The sequence below is a fragment of the Scardinius erythrophthalmus genome (assembly GCF_964197995.2).
Source record: "Scardinius erythrophthalmus genome assembly, chromosome: 18".
Classification (NCBI taxonomy): domain Eukaryota; kingdom Metazoa; phylum Chordata; class Actinopteri; order Cypriniformes; family Leuciscidae; genus Scardinius; species Scardinius erythrophthalmus.
Window position 1 is genome coordinate 36,189,730 of NC_138238.1, and position 15,500 is coordinate 36,205,229.

The window sequence follows — 15,500 nt, forward strand, 5'->3', positions numbered from 1 at the left end:
AGCAGCACAAATGTATTCGCCGTTAATAATAATAAGAAATGTTTCTTGAGCAAATCAGAATAATACAATGATTTCTGAAGGATCACGTGACACGGAAGACTGGAGTAATGATGCTGAAAATTCAGCTTTACATCACAGGAATAAATTGCATTTTAAAATATATTCAAACAGTAAACAGTTATTTTACATATGAATTAATATGTCACAATATTACTGTTTTTACTATATTTTGAAGCCTTGGTAAGTCTGGACAAACACAAAAACATACTATTTTGTTTATTCACATTGTTTTGTTATATTTTAGTTGTGAATATAGGCTACTTGATGGCTTGAAACTGGACTCTCATTCGGCTACAGCTCCTCTCAGGGTCAGAAACGATCTTTTGATTAACGTCGACCTTGCAGCACCTCTTGCATGATAACGAGCAGTTGTGACGATAGTCCCTCCCATGGTTATGAATAATACATGACATTACAGTTGGTCAAGGCAGAGGTTGTGCTGCTGTCTGTCTGTGCAGCGTGGCGTGTCTCATTCAGACTGGCATCGCATTCATTCACACACACACACACACACACACACACACACACACACTGCAGTGCTGCATCGCTTTCTTCTGATTCTCGACTGGTCCTCTGCGCTCCGTTGCCATTGCACACACTCACTGGCGTTATTGCTCTGAAGAACGGAGAAACAAGCCAATGTTCAGCACAAGTATCCGCGGAAGGGAAAGGAGAACGTATTTTGTGGCTGGTGGAAAGCTGTCATGAGAAAAAGCACGCGAAGGAAACATCACTCAGGATACACCGGTGAGGAGTGCGGACGCGAGCGGAGGAAGGTGGGACGGAAAGTAAAAGATAAGCAAGGTAACGTTACGTCTTCGCCTGGAGTATATGTGTGTTTGTTTGCCATTAATCACCGTGTTGCCAGGAGGTAATGGTAATCCAGGATAAAACCTTTCATGCACCGATTTCCTCAGTGACGACTGATATTTGATACGAATCCTTCCTTTGCTTGTCAGCTTTTACAAAAATGACCATGCTAACCAGTTTATGCAAATACCACTGTTTCTACAGTCGTTGTTAGTTTTAGCCTGCAACAATAGATCAACATGGATCCATTTCACACGGTTTTTCTACAAATGTTTTATGGATAATATCGCGAATACCAACGATATTGGCGGTTAGTGCCGCTCTTAGACTTCTGAGGCCCTAAGCAAAACTTTGTCGGGCGTTCATAAAAACCCCAATGACCCCCACTGTCAATCAACAACAGTGAGTTGAAAAGTTAAGTATACAATGAAAAAAATAAAACACTAGGACAAATACAACAGAAAAAAGGATATGCATGAAATGAACAATTTAGCCTATACTGCTAGTAGCCTTCTATACAGACATTTAATAAAGTAATCGAATGTAAAAAAAATAAATAAAGCATTGCATAGTCTTCACTGTAGGAATGAAATATACATAGATTCTTATTAAAGTTATTCTGTGAGGTGCAGTGAATGATTATCTCATTTCTTTTGTTGTTTCATTAACATTAAAGGACAGACAGCAGTGGGATTATTAGGCTGCTGTCACTTTAAGACCAAATGCACAGACCTACACTGACGAGCATTTGATAACTTTCCCAGCTGTTTATGTTCACTGAAGACACAACTGAATGCGATTACATTTTTTTTACACAATTTTTTGTGTACTTGACCGTTTAAGCGCACGCCCGAAGCCCAAAGTAGTCTGTACTTGTCCATGTTTCTCTCCATCTCGGATCGAGTGGACCAAAAGCAGTCTGTTGAACAGCTTCTCTTTCAAAGCTCAATACACTTTTACATGTAATGTTACATGATTCAACTGATTTGGATGTTGCGCATGGTGACAGTGCATCGCTTTAAAGGAAAGAAACAGAAAGAGGCATCATGTTTTTATAATTGTTGGAAGCCAAGATCAAAAACAAAACTAAAACAAAGCCCTAAATCATTGAGAACAAGGGGTACTTTGCATATAGGGAGGACCGGCACTCGTTAACTATTGTTTTTTGTGTGTGTGTGTGTGTGTGTGTGTGTGTGTGAGATATTTTGTAATATCATACACTTGACTTTATTCTAATACTTTTTATTGTTAAAATATTTAAACTTGGTTTACGTGAAACAATAGCGTGTGGATATTTCACAGTGATCAGCATGATGTTAGCGCAATTAAGTCTTACTAAATCAAGATTGGCTCAAAACATCATTTCTTCACTTGCTCCAAGTGGTTGTATAGATAATCAAATGCCTTTTGAGTAATTTTAGTCGCATGTGGTTGTGTGAAAATATAGTGCAACATACTAAATACAGCTGCAAGTGTTCAACAAGACAGTCATTTTCCAGCAGAAAACACTATAAAAATAAGTTTTTTTGAGACGATCTATCTCTTAGTTTTTTGGTAATGGTTGATACATATGTAACTTATTTATGATTATATTAATGACTACATGAAATCTATTTCCTAAATGCATGTTATGTAGCCTATCCTAAAGTAATGAATATTTATAATGAAGATAATCCATGTACATTTCGGTTTTTATTTTTCGATAATCCGTTGCACTCGGTTGTATGTCACAATATGGAAGATGTCATTTTAAGGTGATGCTTAAGGACCAGTTTCATTCTGTCATGCGTGACCAGTAAAACTAATGCATCACAATTCCCCCTCAGACGATGCTGAATTGATCCATGAAGAAACTTTATTGGAATTTTACATAAGAACTCTGTTAACTTAAATACATCAGCAGTAAACATATCATTTATAGATCTTCAGTAATGTGATGCAAACAGCCTTCAGATATGTTTGAAAGACTCACAGATGAAATAATAGTCAGATTTCTTGTGTTTTTTTTTATTGTTTTATGTTTTGTATCATATTTAATACATCAGACTTGTAATGTAAATCAGTGAGATTTTTATATCGGTACTGCTTGCGTAAAATGCATATACTTTTCAGTCATCACTATATTTCTAAATTATGTCTCAAGATGATATTTAAATGTTTTATGATCAAACTCTGTAGCTTTAAGGGTGATGATTGAGAGATGTACAAATAAGCATTCCTCAGAAGCCTGATGTATCATATTTCATTTGAAAAGACACGTGTACTGTGACCTGAAGGTGGACGTTTTAACAATATACTAAAAGGCTTTGTACATGCTAAATCAGATGACAGACGGCGTGAAGTAGATTGTGCAACAGGTTTTTCTGCAACACTGAAGAAGCAGTGTGTGTAGGGTGTGTCTCCAGGCCATCCAGACAGCCTTCAGATGTGTTTTATAACCAAGAACTAATAGGCTGAAGGGTTTTGGTATCGTATTGTTACTCTCTGAATAGTAATCAAATTGTGATTCGCACCCCTAGTGACCACGCCGCCTCAGTCACACACACATCTTTCTTGCCTTCTGCTCGGCTCTTTATTATGGTCTTTCTGCCTGGTTCTGCTTGCTCTCACTCCCCGCAGATTCTGGCTCATTTGCTGTTATGCGGGCAGAAAACGGTCCTAATGTGCTGGAAGTAGAGCTGGGCTTCCTCTCTGAGAGCCATTTTCTCTGGATGATGAGGAAAATTGACCTCTGTCAACAGCCAATCAGAAAGCCCGAAGGATAGCATTGTAGGCCTGGAAAGTATACATGGCCTTGGGAGATGAGAAACCTGATTTCACAGCAGGCACAAGATTGTTCACATGAGAGTGGTAATGTTCAATTTGTAAGAAAGAGAGAGAAAATATACAGTATACCGTTTCATTCACTTGCATCTGTTTCTGAGCACGCTTTTAGCATCACTCACTGGACATTTCTTTAAGTGTTGCTTACTTGAGTTGACTCTAGTTAGTAACGACCAGTCCTACTGCCGGCAATTGATCCGCTTCATTGAGAGCGAGTTTCAAAGTCCTAATTTTACTTGTTAACAGTGCATCTGCTAATTTTCTGTCAGTTTTACTGATTGTTTTACAATAATTTATTGTTTTAGGCATATAATGTTTAAAGTCCCCCTGTGGTGAAAACCAAGCTTTTAATGTTGTTTATATGTTTTTAATATGCTTTAAGACAAACCATTTTCTCCTTAAAACTGCAGTGAACCAAAGACAGTCTCAAAAACACACTTTGAAATCGCTGGTGTTTCTGACGTCACAAACTACCTTGTAACCAATCAGATCAACGTGTGATCGTCAACCAGTGGATCTCTGAGCTGAGTGAGTGAGCGGAGGCGGGGCTCATTTGCATATTCATAGAACCGCGTATATTTAATGAGGCAAGGGTGTCGAGTTACATTCAAGATATTTTAAGGCATGACTTTTTTTTTTTTAAGGAAAAAATGTTTAAATATGTCATTTTGGTGATCAAATATGAGTTTTAAGGGATAAAATTATTGACTACAGGGGGACTTAAATGCATAGATTGTTTTAGGTATAGACTGCCCCTAACTATACATACCTAACTATACTATATACAATCTGTATTGTGAAAAGCGCTATATAAATAAAGTTGACTTGACTTGACTTGAACTATGGAACCCTGGGATTAAAGAAAATCATGAGTTTCCCACTCGTAATTATGACTTTGTGGTGAGGTTCATGTGCGTTCAACTTCTAGGCTAAGTACAATCTTTCCGACATGACTTCTTGAACACACCATTATTGTACCCAGAACATAGGCAGAATCCGTAATGAAGGTGCACCCGGCAGTGTAATGACTTTAGTTACTGTGTTCGACGAAGGTCAGAATAGATGAGGAGAATCATTATGATGATAAAAAAAATGACAGAAATTTCCATTCGGACTGGATTAGATTTTTCAGTTATTTGACAAAACAATAGGTGGTTTTCTCCATTCTAGGCTTGTGTGAGAAAAACACAGATGTGTTTGATTGAGGCAGGATTTAAATAAAAAAAATACATCTGTGAAACACAAATGTACCTGACCTCCTCTTGGTAAACTGGCTCTGTCTGAATAGACCTACGGAATAGAATTGTGTGCTCTTTTCCCCCCCAGATATTCAGTTTTATGCTTTTGTGTGTTTCTGTGAGGATGTCTTCAGTAAGTACTGAGCAAATCCCTGCGGTGCTTAACCTCTACCGTCGCCGCTTCTTAACCAATTAGCCAGCTGCCGTTGTTGTCCCAGAAGATAATTAAGGGTAAATATGTTCATGTGTGTGTGTTTGTGATGGACTAGCTCAATGTGTGTGATTCATCTTTTTATAAAATGTGACCCTGGATCACAAAACCAGTCACATGTCGCACGGGTATATTTGTGGCAATAGCCAACAATAGCCATTGTATGGGTCAAAATTATCGATTTTTCTTTTATGCCAAAAATCATTAGGATATTAAGTAAAGATCATGTTCCATGAAGATATTTTGTAAATTTCCAACCGTAAATATATATAAAAATATATTTTTTGTGAGTGAATGCAGCACAATCGCGAACATAAATGGACAACTTTAAAGGGGAAATGAAGCAGTCAATCAAGTTTACATGATTTACAAGATGGATTTCCACTATAATCAACAATTATATAAGAAACATGACAAAAGTAAACATATAAAAGAAAAAAAAGAAAAACCGTTGTATCTTTTGCTGCAAGGGCGCTGCCATTGTGTGCAGTATTCTAAAGTGTGACGTCACGGGGTTGGTTGGCTTTAATAAACCTGGCTGAATGTATTAATATCACGACGTCAAACTGTCTACACCACGGAGTTTTGACCGCGAACAACTAATGAAGTCTAACGTTATATGTTATATACAGCAGATGGACTCTGACACGGTGGGCATCGCATTACAACAGCCACACGCGTTGCAACTTACCAACCCGCTCTTCGCCCAAAACCACCACCGGCTGTTCGACATAACAACGTAACTTACCACTGCTCGGTTCCCACGCCGTATCGGCTCAAATGCATATATTAATACATGCTAACTTATATGGTGTTGACAAGAGACATGAATATGATGGCAGACATCGCGAACAATGTTTCCATGTGCAGTTTGTTAACGTTAACGTTAGACGTCGTCTTTTTGTCTGGTACTAATAAACTCCACTAAAGTTAGCTAAACACTAAATTAGTGTTAGCTAGTTCATGCTTACAGCTGTTAGCTATTAATGACTGTACCTAACAGTTGTTCGCGTTCAAAACTCCGTGGTGTAGACAGTTTGACGTCGTGATATTAATACATTCAGCCAGGTTTATTAAAGCCAACCAACCCCGTGACGTCACACGTTAGAATACTGCACACAATGGCAGCGCCCTGGCAGCAAAAGATATAACGGTTTTTCTTTTTTTTTCTTTTATATGTTTACATTTGTCATGTTTCTTATATAATTGTTGATTAAAGTGGAAATCCATCTTGTAAATCATGTAAACTTGATTGACTGCTTCATTTCCCCTTTAAAGGTGATTTTCTCAATGTTTTAAAAAATAATCTCAATTTAAAAAAAAAATGACCCATGTGACTGTTTTTTGTGGTCCAGGGTCATAAATGTACGTTGACATTTTTGACACACGTAATGGTTTTGAATGTTTAAGTGACGTTAACCACTTTAAATGCCTTCCCATGAAAATCAGGAATGTCTACTACTGATACACACCAAAAACTAAAGGTTCCAAAAGGGATTTTTCACATCAATGCCATAGAAGAGCCATTTTTGGTTTCCCAAAGAACCTTTCAGTGAACAGTTCTTAAAGTCCCCCTGTAGTCAATCATTGTATCACTTAAAACTCATCTTTAATCACCAAACTGACATATTTAAAAGTTTTTTTCCTTGACAAATGTCTTCATGCCCCTTGCTCAAAATATCTTGAATGTAACTCTACACCCTTGCCTCATTTAGTATACATGGTTCTATGAATATGCAAATGAGCCCCGCCTCCGCTCACTCACAGCAGTTCAGAGATCCACTCGTTGACGATCACACGTTGATCTGATAGTTTGTGACGTCAGAAACACCAGTGATTTCAAAGCGTGTTTTTGAGACTTGTCTTTGGTTCACTGCAGTTTTAAGGAGAAAATACTCAGCAATGCTGTCGACTTATGAATTTACACACGGTTTGTCTTAAAGCATATTAAAAATACCACATAGACATATAAACAACATTAAAAGCTTGATTTTTATCACTGTGGGACTCAGAACCAGAGTGTGAAGAACATTTTGAAAATCTAAAGAACCCTTTTCCACTATAAAGACCTTTTTCTGCAATGAAAAGGTTCCATGGATGTTAACGGTCCTTCCAAAAATGGCAATAAAGAAACTTTCCTTGTTAAGAGTTTATAATGAGATGTAAGTGGATATAAATGGCAGGTTGTTGCCGTTCTCAAGGACACAGCGCCCCTCTTTCACCTGAGTGCCTTTGGAGGTCTAAAAATACATACACCTGCTCTTAATAAAAAAACACTCAAGCACATACTTCATCTTTCTGTGCATTATGAATAAATCCTGTAATATTGTCCACTGGAGATTGTTCTGCAATAGCAAATCCACATAATTGAATTCCCTGTGCGTGTCAAAATCATTTCTGTGGTCAGGTTGGTTGTTTGACTCTTTGATATTTCAATGATAAGTCTTACTGCCTTTTCTCATGCATTGCATTAGTCAGATTTGTATTCTAACCAGTGTGATATTTCCCTTGATGTAAGGTTGATGGAGCCGAAACCTCCCATCAAAATTCACTTTCATAGTGGCATTTGTTGAGAGTTTTAATGTACTCAATCTGTCAGATTTTATTATTGGCCAGTTATTAATTCACAGCAAGTTTTGCTGATTATTTCAAACTGTTTACTCTTGCTTTTTCATCACTGTATTATTATAATCATGTTTCATCAGTTTGTGATCACATCCAGGAAAGGCCATTTATTTCAGCATTGATAAATAACTATTTATGTTTTTGCTCTGAAATGCCTCAAAATGTTTTGTTTTTTCCCCCAATTCATTTCAAATGAACAGCCATTAATGCCAAGCATATTAGAAATGCTGTTTAAAAGGTCTATTGAACATAATCAAGGGATGTTTTCACATTGATTTATACTAAAACAAGGAAGAATGATTTTTCATTATTGTCAGTAAAATACATAGTCATGAATGGCAATTGATTGCAGAAGCGCCTGCCTTGGTTCCTTGGTTTTCCATTTATTTCGTCCATAGGGATTTAAAAAAAAAGTCTTTGTTAAAGCATTATAAGCTGTGAACCAAGCTAACCATCTGTGATTAGATTCATAACATTACAAACTTTGGTTTAAAGCAAAAAATATTTAAAAATCAGAAAAACGGTTTAAGACTGTGAACAGCATAATTAAATAAACGATGGAGAAATATAAAACTTTTCATTTAAAAATGTGGATAATATTTATAAAAAATAATCTATTTTAAGTGTTTTTGATTGTTTCGACTCTGGTGGAATTTTCTGGACAGCATCGTGGGCAATGTAGTTTTTCACCACAAATTCGGCTTTTAACACTATTATTTTAAAAGTTAGTTGAAATAATGTGGGCTAACAGCTTAAACAGAAGCAAATACTATCGAATAACATCCTCGTAGCTCACAGTATAAGGCTGTCTTTATAGGCTTACAAGTTATCGTTAAAAAGTCGATTTCCCTATGGAAAAATGAATGGAGATTTTACTTCCAGAACCCGACTGTTGCTCTATGGCTACATATATATTCAAGTCAAATCAAGTCAAGTGAGTTGTTGTTCCGCTATTTGTAGAGACATATAAAGGAACGAAATGTCTTGCCTCACAGGACAATGCATGGTGTTGCCAATAAGTATAGCCTACTGTATATGAAAAAGGTAAGCTAACTAAACATATGCATATACTCTGATTTACAAGCATGTAGAAACCTCTAGTGCAGACTGTGCAAAAGAGACATTCAGGGCAAACAGGGCAAATGGAAACACTTTTTTACTGAAATGATTCGGTGGGAAGGAGAAAGAAGCAAAAATGTTATTTAGCTTCTGTCAGTTTTGCCAGAGTTCCATATGTTCCTTATGCTTCCCTTTGAGCCCATGATGAAGAGTGTATATTTAGACCCTCTGAATGGATTCAGTGCACTATTACTTTGTGGAGAATACATGCCATGCCATGTATACAGCCTGTTACAGTTATGTAATGTACAATATAGTTTTATGTTAAAGGGATAGTTTACCTAAAAATGAAAATTCTGTCATCATTTACTCACCCTCATGTTGTACCAAACCTGTATGAGTTTCTTTCCTCTGTTGAACACAAAAGAAGATATTTTAAGAAATGTTGGTAATCAGACGGTTTACTGTTGCCATTGACTTTAGTAGGAGGAAAAAAATAATTAATTCCGGATTTTTTAAAGGATTGACAGCACTAATAGGAAACAATAGTAGGTTAATGCCAAACTAAAGGTGATTTTTTTTTGCATTTTCAATGGGCTATTTGAAACAATCATATTCTTTTTAGATGTTTGTTTTTCAAAAACATTGATGGTGCATTATTAATAATAACAAGAATTGTTATTTTCTCGTCATATTTTCATCAACAGTATGTTTTAATTTAAAAGTTTCATCATCTAAATGATATGTAGGACCCCAACAATTAATCGTTTTACTGAGCTATCCGGGACTGGAAAGGAAAAAATAACAAAAATGCCCATCCCTAGTCACTTAGTGAATTCATCTGTCACAGTGTGTGTTTGTTTCATATGCATTTAATCAAATTTATAATGAATCAAAAGAGGGAAAACTGTTTAACCCCGTAAAGCCGGACATATAAGAAATGATAGAATAATAAAGAATAAATACCTCAGAATAAAAAATAAAAAAGGTAATCGCGACTTTTTATCTCACAATTCTGACTTTTTTCTTGCAATTGCGAGTTATAAAGTAAGAATTGCGTGGGAAAAAAGTCAGAATTGTGAAATAAAAAGTCGCAATTACCTTTTTATTTTTTATTCAGTGGCAGAAATAGCTTCCATAGTTTAATGAACTTTTAGATAAAAAAACTAAACAAATTTTTTTTAACACAAAGTAGCCCCATGTGTTTTATGATGAGTGTCATATTTGACACATCACGCTTTTATGACTCATGACATGAGAATATGGAGCTCAAACTTAGAGGAAAAATACATTTTATTCAGAGGCTCAAACTGAGCAAAAATATGACATTTTTTGGAGATGCTGCTATTTATATGACCAAAAAGAAAGATGGAATTCTGACAGCTTGTAATGTAAATCAATGAGATCTTTATAACAGTATAACAGACTATTTACATAAAAGGTTCAAATAATCGTCGAAACAAAAAATGTATAACTGGCTCTGGCTGATGAAATCTGACAGACAGAGTAATCCATCTTTCATAGATCAACCTTGATGGACGAAACCTTCTTTTGAGGCCTGTGGGAAGGAATGGAAATTTATGATGAATGCCAAGCAGTTTGATATTATTTGTACAATATGTGTGATTTCCGTCTTTGTCCTTGATTGCTCTGGTTTCTGTTTCTTCGGTGGCGGCCGCGATATGTGTCATCACAGCAATTACTCCCTGTAACGTCGTTTATGGAGGTATTGAATACGCAGGGGTCTCTACCGTACACGTGGAGCACAGCCAGGCCTCCCTTAGCTAGCAGGACTGATTCATACATATTTTATGTGTGAATATAGTCATTATCATCACTGGCTGACTGTCTGTCGCCACATTTGCTATCTAGTTATATGACACCGATTTAAAGGTGCTCGTCATCTTTTGATGGTGAAATTACAGTGCTTGTCCATGTGATGGTGCAATTACAGTATCGGCTGTGTTTGTACACATTGCATGAACAAAATTAGAGTGGATATATGTAAAACAGAGATGTGTTTGAGTGTGTGCATCATGTCTGAATGTAGTTGAACGCTGCTGTGTGTTGGAGTGCAGAGGGAACGGTCATTTTCAGGTTAGAGTTCAAACACCTACAGACCCGCCATCATCCCTGATGGACAGATGAGCTTCAAATCATGAGTCAGTCAAGCAGTCAAGGAACAAACCCTTTAAAGTAGCTTTGCACACAACAGAGTCTATGATTAAAAGCCTTGTTAGAGTTGATGTGGTCTAGATTCAGTCTAGGATTGATTGCGGGAATCTTCTATGATGAACGAGACGTTCGTGCATTTCCTGCGTCTTCACGTGTAAATTCATGTTCCATTTGATGTTTGCACAGCTTTGAGTTAAAGGCCCTTTGATAATCCACTGCTACTATATCAACACACCAGTTATTAAAACAAGTTGCTTAGTCAGGGCCGTACTTTACACTCTTAAAAATGCAGGGTTGTTTCAACCCAAATTTGGGTCAAATATGGACAAACCCAACCGTTGGATTAAAAATGAAATTAAAAATTTAACCCAACGGCTGGGTTTGTCCACATTTGACCCAAATTTGGGTTGAAACAACCCATCATTGTTTAGAGTGAGCGGTGCAACCCGTGGCCCCGCACTTTTGGGCCGATGTCATATTTTGGTTTGTTTTTGTTTAGTTTTTTTTGTTTAGTTTTAGTAACTACATGGATTTGATCCATTATAAAAAAAGAGATGGATTTTTGATGTTTTGATAAAATATGAAACTTTAAAAGAATTGGAATTAGTGTTGTTATTGTTAAATGGAACTATTAAAAAAATTGTTAATTGAAATCAAGCTGAAATAAAATAAAATTGTAGATTTTATTGAACTCGAAAGAAAATTAGAAATGTTATGGAATAAAAAAATTAAGTTGAGGTACTAAAATGAACTAAAAACTGAAATAAATATAAATTGCAGATGAATAAAAACTAATAGAAATGAAAAAAAGCTCATAACAAAATGACTAAAACTTAAACTGAAATTAAAACTGAAAAAATTTAAATAAAAGCTAAATATAACTGGTATATAATTAATATTAAAATAACACTGATATTGGGATGTACTGATGAATATGCATATTACTTGTTTTAATTATGGACATTAGAAGCAAAATACTAATTACTAAAAAGTATTTTTATTTATTTAAATCGATTATGTATGTTTAACCGTGAACAGTTTACAAAAAGGTTTCATTAATTAACATTAGTACGTTTACTATCATTAATTAACAAGTAGCTGTGCATTTTTTACAGAATTTATTAATCTTTAGTTAAATCAGTTAATAAAAATACAGCTGTTCATTGTTAGTTCATGTAAGCTTGGGTCCATTAACTACAGATACAACTTTTCATTTTAGTAATGCAATTTTTTCATTGTTAGTTCATGTTGATTAATAACGTTAACCAATGTTAATAAATTGAACTTTATTGTAAAGTGTTACAGTTTTAGCTTTTTTCAGATTAACAGTTAGTTCTTTCTTTCTTTCTTTCTTTCTTTCTTTCTTTCTTTCTTTCTTTCTTTCTTTCTTTCTTTCTTTCTTTCTTTCTTATTAAAACATATAGTATGCATAAACTCATGAGTTAAATTTAAGTTTGTCTAAATTAAAAGAAACAAGTTCATTAAACTCAAAACAAGGAAACAATTCAGAATACTTAAAATGTGTCAGTTTTGTGAACTCAAAAGAAAAAGTAAATACTCATAAAAGTTAATTTGATTGAACTTATTTGTTTAATTTGAGTTCGCTCTACTCAAACCAATTAATTATTTTGAGCCTTAGGGTTTGCAGTGCTCAATGTTAGAATATGTTGTGCTTATGAATATATATATATACAGTATTTATATATATATATAGACATCTAGGGATCTTTTACATATTTCTATCGGGTCAGAAATCTCTCTGTTGTGATTAATTTCCGACACTCTTTTGTCAGTCAAACCCTGAGCCGAAACACAAGCTAACCCTGTGAGACTTGCCTGAGATAGATTGAAAATTCACTGAATATTCAGAGGGGATTGGAATATGAAGATTCAGAATCTAGCAGAGCCTGTTGTTTTGCTTCTCTTCCTGAAAAAAAAATGGTCTTTATTTCCCTGGAGTGTGAAAGAAGTGAATAAAGGAAGTGACAGTACAGGACGTGTGATATTGCATCAGTTGGAGAGAGAGATTGAGGCAGAGAGAGAGAGAGGTCATGTTGAGGTAATTGTGTTATTTTATGAAGCTGCTTGTCTGACTGTTCAGTTTACTGCGAGGTATTGCTATTGTTCTTGTGCTTGAAAGTGTGGAGTATAATTTGAAGTGGTGCAGAATAATAGAAATGTGGTTTGCGGCTTATGTTTTACAATGCAGGATTACCACCAGGCACTTTAAGTTCTAGAGGAAAGAGCCCTATTGTTTCCCTGCTCATGAATGCGGGTCCTCATTGTCCTGGATCAACGTTTAAAACTCAGGATAACCTCTGGGAAGAGGGACACTGACTCTACACTAATTGGCTCAGTGATGGAGACGGGTTTATGAGAGGCCACAGCTACACAGAAGAAGCCTGCAACCTTTGAACTTTAACTTCTGACCTTCAATGCTGATTTAATTTGTGATATAATAGGATTTACTGCATCTGGTGCTATAAACTTCAGGGGGGTAAAAATGTGAATATAACAAGATGAATTAAGATTTTAGGGTTTAAAAAAAAAAATTGGGGGGATTTTGAAAAATGTAAAAAAAAAAAAAAAGTTACAGTAAGATTTAATGAGTTAATATTAGATAATAGCTAACATTAACTTTTGATTTTTGAAATCTATTATTAAATGCTCAAATTAACATTAACTAAGATTAATACATGTTGTAGATGTGTTGTTCCTTGCTTGTTCATTTTAACTGATGTAGTTAAATAATGTTAACAAATAAAACCTTGCTGTAAAATAAAGTTACTGTACACAAAAAAATTTGTTTAAAAAAAAAAAGTTAATTGTAATTAAAGTGTTAAAATAAATTTAAGGCAAGACAATACATGTGAAAAGGGTAGATCTCACCTTACTACATCATATTGTTTTGTATTACAAGTTTTCTGCATGTTTAAATATGTAAATGACGCATAATTAAATATACATTAATTTGCATACATTTCCGAAACAACATTTTTGATAAAACCAGGTTCAAAAATCGTGTTTCAATCTGTTGACATATTAGAGTAAATCAGAAAATACTGTCAACCCAACCCAAACAAATCACCATGTTTTAGAAATAAAATGTTGTATTAAATCATTCAAATAATGTGTTAAACCCTTCAGAATAAAACTGTAAAGTTTGGTGTATGTAAGTGCTGCAGATTTCTGCCTCAGTTCAGAAGAAAAAACTCACAGCCTTTTCAAATATGTATTGTATTTGAACAGATTCAAATAGATAAAATAAATGTGCATTTTGTATGTTTTCTTTCCTCTAGATTGAAAAAGACATGTTATAATAGCCCAAAATCTCAAAATTGACCAGTGCCTGAAAAAACAATGGATATATCTGTTGTGTCTCGCGTAATTGAATAAAAATGTAAAACAGTTTTGAACCCGACTGTATGCATGTCTGTAAAGATTATTGTTAATATTGCACAAAAACATTCCCATATTCTACTTCTAAAACAATACACACCTGTTATACCAAAATCCTCTCATGTATCACGTCATTGTCAAAAAAAGATGTAGATTTGCGAGAATCCCCAAAAGCGCTGAGCATTGAGAGGCGAGTGTGAGAGGGAATGGATCTGAATGTGCTTCACTGTAGTGCTGCTTCAGTATCTGCCTGTATCACTCACTCCAGATAATAACCCTGCTTTAGCATATCTGACTGCCTGCGGGATATCATATCTCTCACAGCGCGAGGCCAAGAGGAACCTTCTCCCAGCTACACAAATAGGCAACACAGTTAGCATGTAGCATGACGCAAATTCAAAGTCAACATGTCTTGTTTTTTACTGTGAGATTTTAGCATGTATAGACCTTATGTAGCTCCGCCCCTTTTCAGCACTGCGCTCGTTGTCTTTTGACTTCCGGTCTGTATTTTCACAGCGATTTTGTGTGTTTATTAATGAGCGGCTCGTTTTAAAATATTCCCGGTCGACTGACATTTGTTTAGTCATCTGCTTTAAACATTACAGTCCTCATGATAACTTTCGTTAACTTTACATTTAGTAAATCCACTTCAAAAGCTAATTACTCCTGGACAGCAGTGCCATAGAAATATACAGATCGACCGCAAAAACAGAAGTTAAAAGACAATATTCTAAAGATGGCGGCGCCCTCGTTTCTCTGGTGCATAAGGTCTATAGGCCCAGTTATGAGTCCAATGATTATTTATATGTCGTTTAGAAAGCGTATTAGTATGTTTGAGTTAAAGCCGAATCTGATGGCGCCAAAACTATTTAAGCTTAATTTGTCCCAGAATTTTCCTCATTCCCTGAAGAACATTTGAGTATTTGAGTGAATTGCTCAAAATTCAGGAACTTGAATTTTTAAAAGTTTGACTTAAGTTAGTCCTTAAAGACTCTATGAAATGGTTTGAGTTCACTTAAAGAAAACTTTCAGTATGAAAACGATTAAATTGGTAGTTCACTGGGAGTGTACTTCGAAGTGTACTTTGGTTAACCTAAAAA

The 15,500-nt window shown here is 35.3% G+C and overlaps 1 protein-coding gene across 1 annotated transcript in view; it reads left to right on the forward strand.

Annotated features, from left to right (window-relative positions):
* The first annotated feature begins 761 nt into the window (after positions 1-761).
* The window catches only part of tanc2b (tetratricopeptide repeat, ankyrin repeat and coiled-coil containing 2b), a 199,182-nt gene continuing 184,443 nt past the window's right edge, over positions 762-15,500 (forward strand). Inside the window, exon 1 of the mRNA XM_081393547.1 lies at positions 762-864. The gene's annotated coding sequence lies outside the window, so the exon portion shown is untranslated. The remainder of the gene's footprint in view (positions 865-15,500) is intronic.